Source organism: Andrena cerasifolii, chromosome 15 (assembly GCF_050908995.1).
Source record: "Andrena cerasifolii isolate SP2316 chromosome 15, iyAndCera1_principal, whole genome shotgun sequence".
Classification (NCBI taxonomy): Eukaryota; Metazoa; Arthropoda; class Insecta; order Hymenoptera; family Andrenidae; genus Andrena; species Andrena cerasifolii.
In genome coordinates, this window is record NC_135132.1 from 5,425,348 (window position 1) to 5,443,622 (window position 18,275).

The 18,275-nt window shown below is 37.3% G+C and overlaps 1 protein-coding gene across 1 annotated transcript in view; it reads left to right on the top strand.

The window, feature by feature from the left end:
* Positions 1-18,275, top strand: part of LOC143377407 (uncharacterized) — a 433,212-nt gene that overhangs the window by 13,268 nt on the left and 401,669 nt on the right. The window lies entirely within an intron of this gene.

Sequence of the window (18,275 nt, forward strand, 5' to 3'; positions counted from 1 at the left end):
TATTTCTATTTACACAGTAAAATTTTGACTTTTTGTTCGGAACAAAACATTCAAGTCTTTTAAATAAAATTTCGAATAACGAATAAAAGTTAAAAATATTATTCGTCATTCGTTCGTTAACCCGAGTTAATTTTATTCGATACATAACGAATAATTTTTTTAACTTTTATTATATTAATATAAGTGGTACGAATAATATCTTTGACAACAGCTGACAGCTGGATCTAACTTTTTGCACTCTGCTTCAGAGATGGGCAAAATTTTTATTTAAATAAAATTTCGAATAACGAATAAAAGTTAAAAATATTATTCGTCATTCGTTGGTTAACCCGAATTAATTTTATTCGATACATAACGAATAATTTTTTTAACTTTTATTCGAAATTTTTATTTAAATAAAATTTCGAATAACGAATAAAAGTTAAAAATATTATTCGTCATTCGTTCGTTAACCCGAATAAATTTTATTCGATACATAACGAATAATTTTTTTAACTTTTATTCGAAATTTTATTTAAATAAAAATTTTGCCCATCTCTACTCTACTTCGACTTTTACATATACTATATAATTCCTAACTCTACTATATTTCTCTTTCTTGCGTTCTTATATGTATTTGTTTTTTATCTTTTTGTTATTTTCATACTTAATGCTTACTGGTGCAACAAAGAATTACTATTATATTATTATTATTATTCTTTGTAACAAATATAAACACACAATCAGTTGTTCAGTATACTCTGGTGAAGAAACGTCGAAATAAACAATCATCTGAAAGCTACACTAGTATAACCAATTAGTCAAGGTTCCTTGCTTTGCATCTATTACATTCCCCACACCATTATGGAAATGCAACAGTGATAATCCAACAAAAGTTTATCGTTCAAAATTCTTTAACCCCAGCCCCAGTCTACCTTCATCTTCTTCATACCCTTCGTCCTCCACGATGCGACACAATAGGTGCGCAAGTTGTGCCCATATAATATCGCGCAAGTTCCACAATAATTCCAGAAGTACACTGACAGCATGTTCTCCCCCCGCTCCTCCCAGAAAGTAGAAATCTCGAGAGACGTAACAGAATCAGACGGAATTTAATAGGTACATCGTCGACTACTCGTGCATAAATATTCTGGTCGCAGCCAAAGGTAAGCCAAGGAATTCGATCATCGGTGATATCCCGATAAAACACGGGCCAGGCTTTTTCGTTTTATTAGCGTGGATGGCTTCCATGCATAGCAGGCTGAAAGTTTGCTGGCCGAGAAAAGTCGCTAGTCATTCGTCTGCCGGTGTCGCCACTTTCGGTCAGCTTTAAAACTTCTTTGGTGATAGTTTGTCGAACACCGTGGGAGCAGCCGAAGGATGCTCGAGGTTCTTCCCCCGGCAACTTCGATTCTCGGGCTACATTTACGGGAGAAGGGGATAAATTGTTGCTTTTGCATCCCTGCTCGTGGCGTTATCTTATATAACATCATCGGGGAACTTGGTCATTTGCGTTGCCATTGCTGTCTTAAATTTATTGAAAATTATGTTTTCATATAATATTTTTGTTTATATTAATATAATATTGTGCTTGTTATTATTATGTGACTCGACAGTTTCGTAGTCCCAGTTGCCACCAACAAAATATGCTATAAATCGCAAAATGACGAAAAATGGCCATTCCTCATTTTCCCCTTATTCTTCACATGTCCCTATCTTCGACCTCGAAGGGTGTATCTATGAATGATTCTGCTTAGTCTCTACCTGACCCAATCCAGAGGCGTATAGTCTCCTCCAGATCGCATTATACAACAGATTATAAATACTAAAACTGCAACCCGTGCCAAGCACATTACTCCAACAACGATGAACTCCCATCAAAGGCACAACATCCATTGAAGACGCAAACGGTGTTTAATTGAAACCAAGTTCTTTTCGAATGGAAACGGTTGTTGGTGTGCATTGGCGGCATTGTTATCTAAAGCACTGAATAAGGCAGTGGGAAGATTGAAATAATTAGCAAATAGGGGTAGCTGGTCTACGGCGACGGTAGCCGAGTGCTGAACGGGCGAACATTTCATCTAGATTTGAAAAGCCCTCGGGTCCATTATTATCGCGGGAAACTTAAATGAATTATTTTTTCAGCCGGCGGTTACCTTCATAGGCCGTTGAAGGGGCATTATAACGGTAGCGCGCGGAATAATTTCGGAAGATGCGGAACGCGGGAAAGTTGGTAAAACTGACGTTCCAGTAATTAGATTCAACGGCGCAAAAGGGCAACCGGCGCGGCTTGACAGCGAAGGAACTTGCTCTGATCCATTTCAATGAGCGATTATAAAATCCGTCTACGTAGTATACAGAAAGTTCCCGCGCGCTCTTCCCGTATTTTGCAATTATTATTTTCATTTACATAGTAACCGGCCGCGATAGAGTAGTCCGTTCTCCTGAGCGATCGTTCAATTACCAATTTAAACAAAAAGGGAAAAGAAAGAGGGAAGAAATATAGTGGGAGCGATGTGTTAGGAAGAAGCAACGTTTAATCGTTTCTTGGCTCGGATAGGGGGCGGAAGAGGAGGAGGGGGAGAAATGAGGGGAATTAATTTTATCTGACGTTCATGCAAATAAAAGGGCACGTTCGCTGGGCGAGAGCAGACCTGCACCAGCGGTCGGGAAGTTTATTTACGGTGCTTCTTGAAAGGTGCGGATCAGAGGACCTTAGGGTTTGCTCGTTGTGCGTATGGATTTTGTATATTTATTGAATTAAAAACGCGTGTAGGGTATAGATTTCTTTGATACTTGCTTCTGGACTATGTATTAACCCCGTGTTTCCCAATCTTTTTTTAGTCACAAACCCCTTTTATAATATCCAAATAACATGCAACCCTCCTCCCCGTGTACGGTAAGGTAAAGGGTCTAGCCGGGTAAGCACAGTGAAAAGTCCCCCAAACCAAATTGAACTTGGTGTACAGCAATCGATAGGTACCTCAAAGAAAACTATTTCTGCCAAGTATCAACCCGATACCCCTACTATTAGTGTACTTTGCAGTTTAAGCTCCATTACTTTTGTTCTAGTGAATAGAAACTTATAAAAAAAATCAGAGACATTCTACCCATTGGTGTACATGTCTATGAATTTTTTCAGAATTTTAAGCTGCAAAACCGAATTTTAAAAAATTCAAAATTATTAAAAGTGTCGATTTCATGGAAAACACTTCGCGACCCGTTCCCCGGTTTGGAATCACTGGATTACTCCAAAAATTGACTGCATCGGCCTAGGATTAAAATATATGAGGATGGTTGAGTAGGAAGGCTTCGGTGGCACGTTTGAAAGAAGTTGGAGTGAGAAGATAACATCAGGTATGTGATGCTCCCCTAACCTCAAAGAAATCGTTACACATCTAGTCCCCCACATCTCCTTCAATTCTATATGCAGGTTAGCTTAAACAAAAATAAAGTCCTCCCTCCCATGTTTTGCTGCGCCTCCGTCATAACCCTCGCAACTTATAAACTATAAAGTACCTATTAGAAGTAATACATAAGTGGTAGTAGTACACTTTCCATTTTGTTTTCTCACTTCCTAATAGCCACGCGGCCGGTATCGGCAGTGACGTGGCCCAAACAGCGACGGCGTGAGTGAGTGCGAAAAAGTGGCCGCTAGAGGGAGACACAAGCGGGAGGAAGCCGGCTGCGCTTGTACGCGGGCTTGTTTCCGCGCTTTCAGCGTGCATTCTGTCCTACCGCGAACACGAGCGAGTTAACCAGCCTCGCGACTATCGCGAAAATAACGTCGTGGAAATCCGCTTGAGCGGAAACGGCTCGTCATTCCATCGATCCAATCTGCTTTGACCCCTCCTCCGCCCCTCCCATCCCTATTTTTCTTTCGTTTTTTTTTCCGTTTAACTCGCGTTTCTGGGAGGAAAATCCTGCATCGAGCGGGGAACGGGGAGTGGGGGCTACTTGATTTATATCGCGATAGCTTGTTTGCGTACAAATATATTCCTGATGGGGATCGGCCGCTTTCACTACGCCACGGTCCTGGGAACTTGCAGGTAATTTTATTAGTTCCCCCGATAGACGAACAGTTTATTTTCGCCGGTTCCTTGTTCAACCAGCTTTAATTTAACTGCACCGTTCGATTCCAGTGCGACGCTGTTGACTTGCCATTGGAAGGTCTCCAATGATCTTTGCGGAGCTATATTAAATACGAAGGACTGCAGATACCTATTTGTTCGTATTTTTAATCGTTTTTTTTCGCTCATGTGATTTTTACCAAATGCAGGATGAATTAAGGGGTCTTTCCACTGTGACGCCCTGATAAAGTACCGCTGTTTGGAACTTTCTTTTGTCACAAAAAAGAATGTGTTTACTAAATTGAAGTTCCTTCTATTTATTAAAATGTGTTTTGAGAATATAAAATTTTATCTTCTTATTTTTTTTAATGCTTGTTTGCCCCCAAATAAAGGGATGTAATATGCGCTGTGAAAAAAGACGACTCGACTGCGTGGTCGATTTCGGAGGAACTATGTACCTGGGGCGGTGGTATCGGGGTGGTTTGTAATCAGTATGACTGTCGCTATGGTTCGAACTAGAATCACACGTTTTCGTTATTTTTTTGATCCTCTTTTGCGTTGCAGAATGATTAAAAAATTTAGCTAATTTCGGTAGTTCAACTTTGGACGCCCGGCATTTTGTTAATTCTTCATCGATCTAATTAATCTTAGTCCCTGCCATAGCGACAGTCACACAGATTACAAATCTTTTTGGTTTTTTTTATTTCAAACACACGGTTCCTCCAAAATCGACCACGCAGTCGAGGCACCTTTTATTTTACAGCCCATATTACACTCACTTATTTCGGCGCAAGCAAGCATTAAAGAAATATGAAAAAATATTTTTGTATTCTCAAAATACGTATTAATAAATAGAAAAACTTCAATTTAGTACACACATTCTTTTTGTGACAAAAAAAACAGCGGTACTTTATCAGGGTGTCACAGTGGAAAGACCCCTTAATTAAGATTGAACATATCTCGTTTGCCTTTGATGGTGTGAGAGGGCGTCTGTGAAGGAAAATGTTTATTTTAAAGGGACAAGGGATATTATACAAAATATTTTTGCTATGAGGAATAGTTTGATCAGTACTTTATAGGTGATCGAACCATGTGTGATGCATCCATCTTTGGATGTTCTGGATAGAAGTCATTGTTAGTGGCGGATTTAAAAGAAAAGGCCCAGGTGGCAAACGGAGCACCCTGTATACATACCAGAATTACAAATAAATTCACGCGCGCGTGGTATACAAATTATAGGAAACAAAAAAGATATAGTGTTTGGATAAAGTCGTAATTTTTTTGGAAGATGGGACCCAGGCAGCAACCTCTCATCAGCCGCCCGTTAAATCCGTCACTGGTCATTGGTGTAAACTCATGAAGAACTCCTACACGAAGAAACGATGATGTGTGTTCATTTAACCTCTCCGATCAAATGCTGGAACAACAATTAATCATGGCAAATTGGTGCTCGTTTTGAGGAAGCATCTAAGCTAGTAATCATGAAGCACCCTAACCTCAATAAAAATTGTAGCTACCACCTGGGCGCCATCTGGAGCGTCCACCTCCCATTTTTCAACTGATTAACTGACCAATCTAAGAGACCACCAATTAACAATCAATGACTTCCGACATCTGCGTGGGTGAATTAAACGCATGACGTCACAAAACCCACCCCCATTACCGGTATATCCTGAAAACCCTAATGAAGCTAGCTACAGAACAGAAAAATCCTCAGAGGCCAAAAACCGCGAGTGCCAGTGCGCGAATTAAGCAAGGAACCTCTGCCAAATGAAATTGCGAATATTCCACAATACGCACAAAATGAAAGAATGTCCCCACTCCGTCCAGCGACAGTGCGTCCGCAATCCCAGGATAGAATCTCACCGCCGCGCAGCGAAGGACCATCCTGGCCGCCGGTACGTCCTCCAAGTGCCCCAAACCTCCCCGTAATTGCAAATAGATTAAAGGACACGGCAGGTACACCTTCGCCGAAGGTCGCGGCAGCCAAATTACCCGCGGTAAATCGCGGATGGGTCGGAATAATAGGGACATATGCAGGTATTATCAGCACAATTTTCCGTGCTCGGTGCGTTGAAGTATCGCTTCTAGATGTCGTTAAGTCAAGTTATCTGCGCACGAACAATTCCACGCGCGGAGTCTGCGGGGGTGGTTGGTGGGGTGCGGCACTTGGCGCACTACATTTCACTATCTCTATCATAGCTCGCTACGTACAAACACGCGTGGAAGGGAAAAGCTCGAGAATACACCGAGGGTGTATACACATGTACACTGCGGGGTGGGGAACGGGGGGTGTATATCTTATGCAGCCGCTTCGTGGCCCGCCCACTATCTGTGATCGCTACTTATGGCTAGACACGATCTCGCGACGCTCCTCCATTTTTCTCTGATAACCTTTATATCTCGTACTCTAATAAATTCCGATTTGGGTCATCGATGCGTCGATGCATTTGTGTCGCCTCCCCCCCCCCCCGCTCTTGCCTCTTGGGCGTGTATTTGGGGCTTCTGGGCAAACAGTGATACGGGTATGCTGGGTCTGTCGGGGAGGCGCGTAGTTGAATACAAGGTTAGAATAACTGCTGTAAGTTTGGGAAAATGGGAATGATGAGGTGAAACGGGGAAGCCCAAAATGGGGAGCTATGGAGGAAGATATTAATTGATTAGGAATTGATGGGGGGAATTATTGTTATTGGGGTGGTTTGTAGCTGGCTCCAGGTAATCTTAATTTTTGCCTTCATTTGCAATTAGATATTCTTTACTTTGTTTCTGAACACTCCCAAGTGGGAGATCGTCTTTCAAGGAGAGATTTTCAGGTATCCGCCTGCGATTGCTTTGGTTTTCGAATATGTTTTACAGGACTGAAAAATAACAAATACGTGCTTTTTTTTTATTTTGGCCCGTTTACATATTTAGGGGGTGAAAGCACCCCACAAAGTTCATGAGAAGAAGTACAAAAGTTCTTATTGTTAGTTTAAAGAATATTATAACATAACATTGTATATCAAGTTTTATTCAACATAATGTTATAATATTCTTTAATAATATTCTATAATATTCTTTAAAAACCAATAAACTTTTATTATTAAACATTAGTCTATTAAAAAGAGTACATCTTACGGATATTTCAGTATTTTTTGTGGTAAAAAGTATCGAAGGGTTGTGCCCAAAATTGAAAATTCCATTATTTTTAGATAATATATGAAATTATTTTCAGACAAAATGGCGGCTGTGCAAAATTGAAGCATCGATATTTTTGGCAAAAAGTCGCTCATTTTTCCAGTGTAAAAAAAAATCTAGACGAAAAAAAGGAAAAGATTTTTAACCCTAAAATAAGCCTGCAAAGCCTCGAGTAAATCGGTTCATTAATTTTTTAGTTATGCGTGTTACCGACTTTGAGAACATGATTTTGAGGAAAACGCGTTTAAAGCTTTAGGTCTGAGCGGTGTAGCTTGGAACACCTACCTACTTACACGCGTATAACTTTGTCAGTTTGGTCGGATTAATTTGACACTTTCAGGGAATATTTTCAAGATGCTGTACTTCAAGAAAATATAAAAATCGAGAAATCGATTTTTCAAAATTTTCTAGGTTGGCCTCCCTCCTCAAACTGACGACAGGAATTTTTCTCTTCTTATGCCATTTGAGGGTTGGTTTCGCCCCCTAAATATGCAATGGGGGTCAAAATAAAAAACACGTATTTCTTCTTTTTCGGTCCTCTAAAACTTATCCAAAAACCAAAGCAATCGGAGGCGGACACCTGAGAACCTTTCCTTGTTATACATACAGGGATATGGAGGTTAGGTTATGAAGGATGGTGTAGTCGCACAAGGGGCTGTTAATTTCATTAATTACGTCAGTTTGTTAGAAACAGTTCTGCGAAGACTTGCTGTCTTTAGTGTGTCCACAGACTCGACAGGTATCGTTTGTTATTCGGTTGATACATTCAGGAGTAGCAAACCTAACCTCAAAGCTGATGAGGGCAACGACTGGCTTGATATGGGTGCTGCTGATGAACATATTCCTACATTTCTATGAAATTTCTATGAAATATTTGTCTTACTGAAAGCAAGTTACACTGAAAAATGTCTTACTGATGATTAATGAGGAAATAGAGAAATTGTTCACAAATTGTTAGTTTTGAGACACCCCCCTGTGCAAGAGGTAGGGTGGCATCTGCTTGACCCAGCCGTCTGCTTGAATTTAAGCTTTATTAATAGTAGATCAACTCGTCGCCTAGCTGAAAACTGCAAAATTAATAAAAAAAAAACTTGCCAGAGAATATTAAGTTCAATCTTTGTTTGGAAAAAGAGTAGGAAAATTTCCAGACATTTTTTAATGCGATGTTAATTGCAACTGTCAAGAAGTTCAGCTAGCAAATAAACATATAAAATTGAGTATCTATAAACATATGTTTGAAAAAAAGAAATTATTTAATACAGTCAAATAATAAATATTGAAGGATAATGTTTTCTTATTACTCTAGAATTATTTGTCTGTCGTGGAGCGTCAGATTTGTCGAGATTTACAAAAAATTGAGGAAGTATTTTAATAATTTTAGCAATGAACTGTTTGGTGGATCCCTGGAAAACGGTTTATGGGACTTTGCACGGGTTAATTTGAATTTGAGGCAGTTATGGATCACATTCTATAGCTCGCATTCTAATTCGCTGATACCAATGAAGCGCATTAAACGTCCGTAGTACAATAAATTCCTAATACAATCGGCGGGCGTGTTACCTGAACCAGTGAACCGATTATAGTTCGTTGTATTTGTGCAATATTCGCGAATTAGGGCGGTTAAACGAGTGCCTCGTCAGCCTTTGCTCAATTATTAACTCGCTTAGAACAAGCCAGTAATGGGTAAGTCTGTAATAACTTGCAATATTCGCCGAAAAACATTAACTTAATTAGATTACCATCTGTATAGTAAACTACTTACAATTAGTCCAAAAATTAAAATTTATCGTCCATTTCTGAACAGGGAATGAGTTCTTCTGACTCTCCTCAAATTAGGAAACACTCTTACTGTATAGGATATAGTTTGAGAATAAGCATAATTCCAAGAATATAATAAACTAACGACCTAAGAGTGTCTCCATTTCTCTTTCGATGTATGTTTTTTTTGTTATTGACCAAAAACGACATTTTGTCAAAAATGTCAACTTTAAACGACCACCATTTTTCCCAAATCAATATTTCGAAAAGTCTAAAACTAGATAATTTAATATGTAGTTCAAAAATTAGATAATTTAATATGTCCAATAAATGTTTCTGAATTTTTAAACGACACCAACAAGGAGGAGGTTATAGATTCGACAAGTATGTATTTTTTTTTATTTTTTTACGTTTGTCTCCGCATAAGTCCTCAGCATATGGACCGAGTTTGATGATCTTTTTTTTATTCGAAAGAGGGCGAGGGTAGTCTCGTTCTACACTGCATCAATATTGGCCAAATATTTTGCCAGTTCTGGTTAATAATAATGACTATTGTCACCTAATTATTATTATGTTATGTCGGTAAAAATTAAAACCGACTTCAAAAAAATAAAAATGCACTAAAAAGTAAAAAATAATTTAATCCCTTATTTGCACTGTGTAAATCTGGCGCCGACTTAAAAAATATGAGAGTTGTAGATTAAATAAGGAATTAAATTATTTTTTACTTTTTAGTGCATTTTTATTTTTTTTTTTTTTTAAGTCATAGATGAAACCTAGATTTTCTACCCTTTTCGAACTGTGAGTCCCTGTTGAGTTTAGATAATATTTCTCTGTAGCCCCCACTCATAATAATTGCTCGGGGGAAAGAGAAATAAAAATTAAGTAGTAAAAATGGCACCGTTTATTTTACAATTACAAAATAGATTTTTAATAAAAATAATCATAACATATTTCTTATGAACTACATACGTACTTATATATGTACATATACATTTGTTTTTAAAATAAACATATGTAATTTATTGACCTTTACTTTATTTAGTCAGTAAAATACACTATCTGAAATACGAAAATAGTTTTTAAAAAATATCTTACAGTTGTTGAGAAACAAAACTCCTAAAAATCACTCTTTTTTGGCTTCCTTTCCCATGAACCCTTCAGTTTAAGTGTTTGACACAACATCACAAGTTCTGAAATGTTCAGCATAATAACAATCCAATATAAAAATTTGTGCATTATAATAATTCTTCCCTGAATTCCTGCAATTATCATTCAGTAACCCACACATAAACCAGCTGATTAAAATCCCATACTGAATCCACAGTGAAACCTTTTGCATGGAATAGAATCTTCTATTGACATAATTTTGTAATCTCTAGTTTCATATTGAAATAAAGCCGTAAGTGGCGCTCTGTTGATCCTCCCTCCAAACACATCGATCTAACAGGGTGATGTTCGTAACTCTCGCCGCCACTGGCTCGTAAAAGACGTTATAAAATTCCAGAAGGAAGTTATGCGTGTGTCTAAGAAGCGTTATTAGGTCGGCTTTATGGCGGGGGGGAGGCGTGGTAGGAAGTTCTCTTTAAACTTACTTTTCGGCGTGCTCGGCTGTGCAAACGTGTTCGCAAACTCAATCGGGAATTCTCAATGCACAGTAGACACCTTTAAAGGAGAAATTGGCGCGGCGTCGGAGCCTCTTAGCGCGTCTACGTGCCACGATGAATCGAAGCCTTTTTTCTGAAATATCGTTGCGAGAGGGATGTTCGATAAATCAACACCCAATTCGAGTAATTTGTTGTGCCAACTTTACAATTCCTTAATACAGAATCAACGCCAAATACTTGCTAAAGATATGGAAACGAGAGGAAAGTGTAAAGAATGGAACCTCCAGCTCTGTCTTCTATAGACATCATTTAAAAGCTATTATACCTATATTGTATATTTTTCTCAAAGTACCCCAGTAGCATAAAATATTTAATACACCAATATTAAAAAGAGATTCAAACTCTTTTTGATATTTAAATATACATAAAATATTTTTTCTAATATTTATTTTATATTAGGGAAAAAAAGATTTTTGTCCAAATTTAAAATTAATATTTATTATTATTAAAAATTAAATTATATATATAATATTAAAAATTAATATATATATATACATACAATATTTATTCTAATATTTATTTTATATTAGGGAAAAAAAGATTTTTGTCCAAATTTAAAATTAATATTTATTATTATTAAAAATTAAATTATATATATATTATTAAAAAATAAATTATATATATAATATTAAAAATTAATATTATCTAATATATATAATTATTAATTATATAATATATATAATTTAATTTTTAATAATAATAAATATTAATATTGTATGTATATTTAAATATCAAAAAGAGTTTGAATCTCTTATATATATATTAAATATTAGGAAAAAATAACCCCATAGAGTTGTAAAATTATGATTAACATGCCTTCTAAGTCTCTCTTCCATGAAAATATTAAGAATTAATTACAGTACTGTATAGCTATACCGAGCAATAGTGTGAAAAAAAGTCTTTAGTGATTGGGTGTGACACGAAAATGGTAAGGGGGCTCGTCAGCCCCCCGAGCGTGTGACACAAAATTACATTGCGTGATAGATCTATCCTATACCTGTCTGTGCTCTCACGTACACGCATTTCATGCAATATGTATAGCAGTTCCTGTTAGTTTTACATTCTAGGAAAAGTACGATGTACTTCAAATCGAGACGGGAGGCGACACACATTTTTTTCAGCTGCCTCTAGTTTTTATATCACGAATTTAATATTTAAAAAGAAGTATTTTATTTTGCTACTATAATTCAGCTGCTTTTTACGCAAACGTCCGTTAAGGGGTTACATCCACCTGGAGGTCCGGAAAAAGCATAGAAGTTCAGGAATTTGTTTTAGGAAAAGTATAAGTGAAAGACGTACACAATGTTTTTCTACTAAAAGATACATCTTTGAATTATATTTTTCTAATTTTTCATGAGATATTATTATTAACTAACGGAGATATCGGCTTGGATGTGAGTCGCGGTTTTTTTTTTAAGCATCAGCTGCTGGACATTCCGTAGGCCAAGCGATGCATCTGAAAGCAAAAATTCAAATAGATTTTAAAAATAAATAACTTACAAAGAAGTACCCGACGTTCCTCCGAATTTTAATATTGTATTTTGGTAAAAGGGGCGACCGTTTGAAGTTGAAATATCGAATTTCGTGGCAAACAATTTCCTTTTTTCAAAAAGGCTTTGCAAGTATTTCCATTATTGCAAAATTGAAAGCAAAATTGAAAAATATGAGAACGTCAGGTACTTCTGAAAGTTATTTATTTTTAAAATCTATTTGAATATTTGCTTTCAGATGCATCGTTTAACCTAGGGAATATCCACCAGCTAATGCTTAAAAAAAACACGACTCACATCCAAGTCGATATCTCCTTTACTTAATAATAATATCTCATGAAAAATTAGAATAATACAGTTAAAAGATGTATCTATTAGTAAAAAAACATTGCGTATAATTTTCACTTATACTTTTCCCAAAAAAAATTCCTGAACTTCTATGCTATTTCCGGGCCTCTAGATGAATGCAACCCCTTAAATCCGCCACTGCCTTTACATCAATTTGAAACGAGGCATTGCGAGCACAACCGGACTAACCCACATAGAAAAAAAAATTACTCTTTCCTATTTTATATGATTGCCTCAAATATACCATCCCACAAATTTTCACACTGCGGAAACCGATACTGTTCCAACAATAATCAATGATCCCAGCTCATACCGCCGAACCTATCATTCCCAGACTCACAATAATAAGGACCAAGAAGCACTTCCGAAGCTTCAACTCGTACCGGCCCCGCTTTATCCGCGAGCCTGTGTCCCGAAAGTGTGAAAGAATACGCAAGATCGGCACCATAATATTTTCATAACTTTAATAATACCGCAGTATCTTATACAGCCCTCTTCGCCGTCCCAGATGGAGCCACTAAAGCGAGTTACGACCGCGGGACACTGTTGCTTTAACATTTACATCGAACGCCGGGTAATTGTCTTTTTAACTTGCGCGCGACAGTCGAGTTCACGACCCAGTAAGGTGCAGGGAAGGACGCGTAGCAATTTGGCGAGCGGCTCGCCCAAGGCGTGGGGCACGTTTGAAAGCGTCTCCAGCGACGTCGGGCCGCGGCAGTAGCGGGAACCACTTTAGGCCAGCCGCAGTGACGCGCGTCAATGACATGTGTCATTGCTTGTACGTGTCGAACGTGAGAACGTTGCGAGCGACGAGCATCGGAAGAAGTATATTGTTCCTCGGGTGGTTGTTCCGGGGAAAAAAATTTTCACCCTCTCCGCGACGAGCTTCCTACCCTTCTCGGCTCTGTGCGCGGTTTGACGTTTGGGCTCGGTTCTGCTCTGTCCACGGCGCAGCGTTCTGCGGGGTATTGGAGAGTCAATTTCCTGGTTTAAGGATTTTAACTCTTCACTTTTGTGGGGGTAATTTTAGGCGAGGGAAATTTGAAAATAGATGTACTTAGGAATTTTAGTATTTTGGGTTCGTGCGACTCGATTCTTTGGCTTTATTAATTTTTGGGCACAACCTGCTGAAAAATGTCGTTTCAACAACTATGTACTACGTGGAGGGGAAGGTAGGTTTCAAACTACCTTCTGGGTAGTTTAAAGGTTGGGGATATGTATACTAGGGCGGAGCGGAAAATTTAAATTTGAATATTTAGTTGGCCTGGGTGCGGGGTAGTTGTCTTTTGATTAACCAAACACAACTGTAAACAAATTTTGGAATAAATATTCATGTCTGCAGCTTCCTATTTCCCTTAAAAATGATTATGTGATTAGTTTTATGATTATATAAGCATTTTTAGGAGAAAAAGGAACCTGCAGACATGAATATTTTTCCAATTTTTTTTACAGTTGTCTTTGGTTAATCAAAAGACAACTATCCCGCACCCAGGCGAACAGAAAATTCAAATTTCAATTTTCGCCTATATATTATGATTATATAATCATTTTTAGGAGAAAAAGAAAACAGCAGACATGAATTTTTTCCAAAATTTTTTTACAGTTGTGTTTGGTTAATCAAAAGACAACTGTCCCGCACCCAGGCCAACTGAAAATTCAAATTTAAATTTTCGCTTATATAGTATCGTCCCGCCCTAATGTATACCTATTATAGATCTAACTTACAAGGAAAAATCCCAAACCCGGAAATTCCAAAAATTCTGAAACTTTGTGAATATGTAGGGGATTTCCTCCTGATTATAACGCAATTATTTGTTTACTGCTCAAATTCGCTCTAAGGGGTTTTAACTGACCCCTGAAAATCTGGTTATTTTCCGATTTTGTGTTATAATTCGTGAACTGTAAAATAATTATTTGCTAAATGATAGATCTAAATAAAAGAAGTAATTTGGGTCTCGAAATCTTTTTTCTATCTCTTACAGTTCGCGAGTTATAACACAAAATCGGAAAATAGCCGACTTTTCAGAGGTTCATTTCACCCCCTTCGAGTGAATTTGAGCAGCAAGCAATAATTGCGTTGTAATCAGGAGGAAATTCCCTACGTATTCACAAAGTTTCAGAATTTTTTGAATTTTCGGGTTCGGGACCTTCCCTTGCTAGTCTTAACCCTTCGTGATCACACGGGGTGTATCGTACCGCAGGCAATTTTTTTTCTTTGACAATATTTTTGTACATTTTTCGCGAATTTATTAATTCTAGTAATTTGGGGAATTTTAACAAAAAAAAACTTTTTTCCACAACTATTTTTTTAACTACAAATTTCATCGTATCAAAAATTTACATTTCTAGAAAATGACTGTTAGACACTATGAATATTACGAATATACAATTATCACTCTAAAGTTAAAACATTTGAAAATATAAAAATGGTAACTTAAAAATGAAGCTGGGGTGCACTGAACCCCATGTGACTAAAACCGTTGAAAATGAGGGAATTTTGAGGAATTGTTTTTAAAGAAATGATGAAATGAAACTTGTTGAAATATTTATTATATATTTAACATTTGTGGATCTAAAAAAAAATTCTGTAGAAAAGAATCTTTTCAGAATCGGCTTTGTTGCTACTTGTAAATAAAATATTTGGTAATAAAGGAATTTTTTCCATATCCACAAATGTTACTAAACATATAATAAAATTTTCACCAAGTTTCATTTTATCGTTTCTTTAAAAGAGATTTTAAAAATTGCCTTGCTTTCAGCGTTTTTACATGAGGATCTCCCCTTAATACAGTTTGAATAACGGATACCTGTTATGTTTAACTGATAACTGATACGTTTGTATTAATTCCAATCATCTCAGTGGTAGAATTCTGACTACATGATTTGCCGCGTCGTTCAGTCAAGCAATTTCATTCCCAGACGTAGGAACGCGTTCTTTTCGGTCGCACCACCCATTTCGACTGATTCTGTACAGGGAGCACGTAGAACTCTGCAATTAATTGTAGCTCCAAACAGTGCATGATGCCTCGCAAAGTAACCGACAAGCCCACTCAACATGATTGCCAGAGCATTCTGAATCAAAAAGGTCATACACATTATGAGACTTATTTCATTCCTTCTGGAGATAAACGTCGCTTAGTCTTTTGACGTCGAGCATCCCAGCTGTTTCTGAACACCAAGTACTCCTCTATTACCCCAGACCACACATTCGTCGCTAGTCGATGCTGAAAACCATGCCGCATTGTTTCGCGTGTTTCCACTTGCCCAGTAATGAAAATTGTGGCTATCGTTAATACCAACGCGGATAAACAGACCTTCATCCATAAAGAGGCTATATGGGATGCCTTCCCCGTATACTCTCATAAATGAAATTCTTCCAGGGTCGAATGAAACTGTTAAAATTTTCAATTAATTATGAAATAACTGTAATTTTGAGTATTTTCTTTTCTCCTCCGAGAAAACTGTTATAAAATACAGTCTATTAACTGAAACTTTCGTTCCATACATTTTTGTGTAAATAAGAAACCTTTATTTTCTTGAAAGTAGAAAAAAGTTGTATTAGGAACATTTGTTCTGCTCCGAAAATGTTAAAGTTGTGAGAAGCAGATTTCCTGGAAATGTTGTGGGGTAGATGGATCTGAAGTTGAAACCTTAAATCGTTCTGTGAAAATAGTTATATTCTGCTGTCTCTTCTGTATTTATCCTGCTTCAAAACCCTTAAATAATACTAACTAAAAAAATATTCCTAACTTTTATATTTCACCCTTAAATATCTGTTGAAAATTATATAGATCCTCTATAACTGTTAAAACCGAACTCTCACAGCAGAGTCAAAGTGTTAATGTACAAAGTTAATATATAATACTGAAAAGAAAGGACTTAAAATTTAAAAGTTGCATAAACAAATTTTATTTCAGTTAGTTTCATTCGACCCCTGAATTCTTAACGTTCGCTGATAGAAAGGGACCAATTCCTGATTAAAACCCCGCATAACTTGCAATACCTTAGCACCCTGCATTTTGGATATACCTGTCGACATTTAACTCCGCATCAGCCGTATTGTCGTCGCTGCGAAAACCACACTCGAACACAATATCGGTGCGCTCTGCATTTGGGAAAGTACGGGGCGTGGTGCGCAGTGAATGGAAATAGACTAGTCGAGAAATACAAGCAGACTCAGCATTACAAACAGTCTGCATCTTCATTAATAGCTGGCAGACATGTCGTTAATGATGAACAACAGCTTATCTCCATAATGGATGGACGTGGGTTCATTGTGGGCACGACTCTTTTGGTGCAGACTAATCTATAAATATACTGGGTTCGGTGTAGTATTAGTTAACAATTGGGGTAGTTTTCTACAGCTGATTTTAGCTCTGATCGGAATTATATCAGGCAACTCTACATGGAGTTGCATGGGATTATCAAGATGGGTATTAAACTCAGCTTGGACCTCAAAAGTTCTGTGAATTTTAGTACAATTTTTAGTTGTATTTAACATTATTTTCTATTGTTCTAACTGAAATTGCGTCTACTGTAACACCCTCCAGCATCATTTTTCGAAACTTATTTTTTTTTCTCGCGCATATTTTTGGAGTATAACATCCTGAGAACACCCTGCTGAAAGTTTCAGATGAAACTTCCTAAAGGTATAACAGTGGCTTTGTAAAAAGAGGAGAGAACTGGATTTTATTCTGTGAATAAAGTGTTACAATCACTTAAAGAATTTTATTGCATTTGCATTAAAAATATTTTGATCCGCTCAACTCGGCTCCCCCCAAGATTAAATTCTGAGTGCGCCACTGCGGTATAGGTTCTGCAGTCGCACGACCAATTCAAGCTCCGAACTCAAATACGAGCCGAGGATACTTTGAACACGGTTTTCTCGACACACGATGTTTTGAAACGGTGGCCACGGTTTCACAAGATTTACTGAACCGATTTAAAAAAAAAAAACCTTGAGGCATTTGATTCGCGATTGGACCCGCTGTCGCGTCATCAACAAACATAACTTTTGAAACACATGTTTTTTTTTATCTGCACATTTATGCGTAAATTTCCCGGGTTTTGCGCTATTTACCTCAAACGTGAACCAATAATCGTAGCTTTGGTGTTTTGCCGCGACAGTGGATGAAGCGATAGCCAGTATGTACATTTTAAGAAATTTAGTCGATTTTTTGTTTTAAACGATCCTGTGAGTAAATTTGGCTATATCCAATTAAAGCCCCACAAAAAAAGCTGCCCACAAAAGTCATGTCAAGATCTCCCACTGAATGAAGATCACAAAATTTCTCTTTCCCAACGCCGAAAAACAAAGAATTTTGGCTCCCCACCAAACGTCAAGCTCACAAGGAAACATATCGAACCCGAAAATTCTGATTCTAATGAAACTCCGTACGATTGTAGAGCATGTCGGAGTATGTAAGAAACGATTTTTTTTTTCTGCGGAAAAACACTCTGAGGGGGTGAAAATTAAAATTAAAATCCTCGATTGTCAAGTGGCAGATGGTAGTAATATGGACAAAGGCGGAAAATTTTTGTAAACAAATAAACAAATGAACCAAAATTTGTTCCTTTTACATTTTAGTAAACCATTGCGAATTATAACTTTTACACGGAAAAAGATCGTCCCCAACCCTCACGGTTAGAAATTATATGTAAAATAACGAAAATTTTAATTTATTTATAAATTGTTGGACGTACAAACATTTCTTTCGCAGCACGTTATGCGGCATCAAACACTGAACATTTTGTCCATTTACGGTTTTCTTCTACCTCGCACCGTT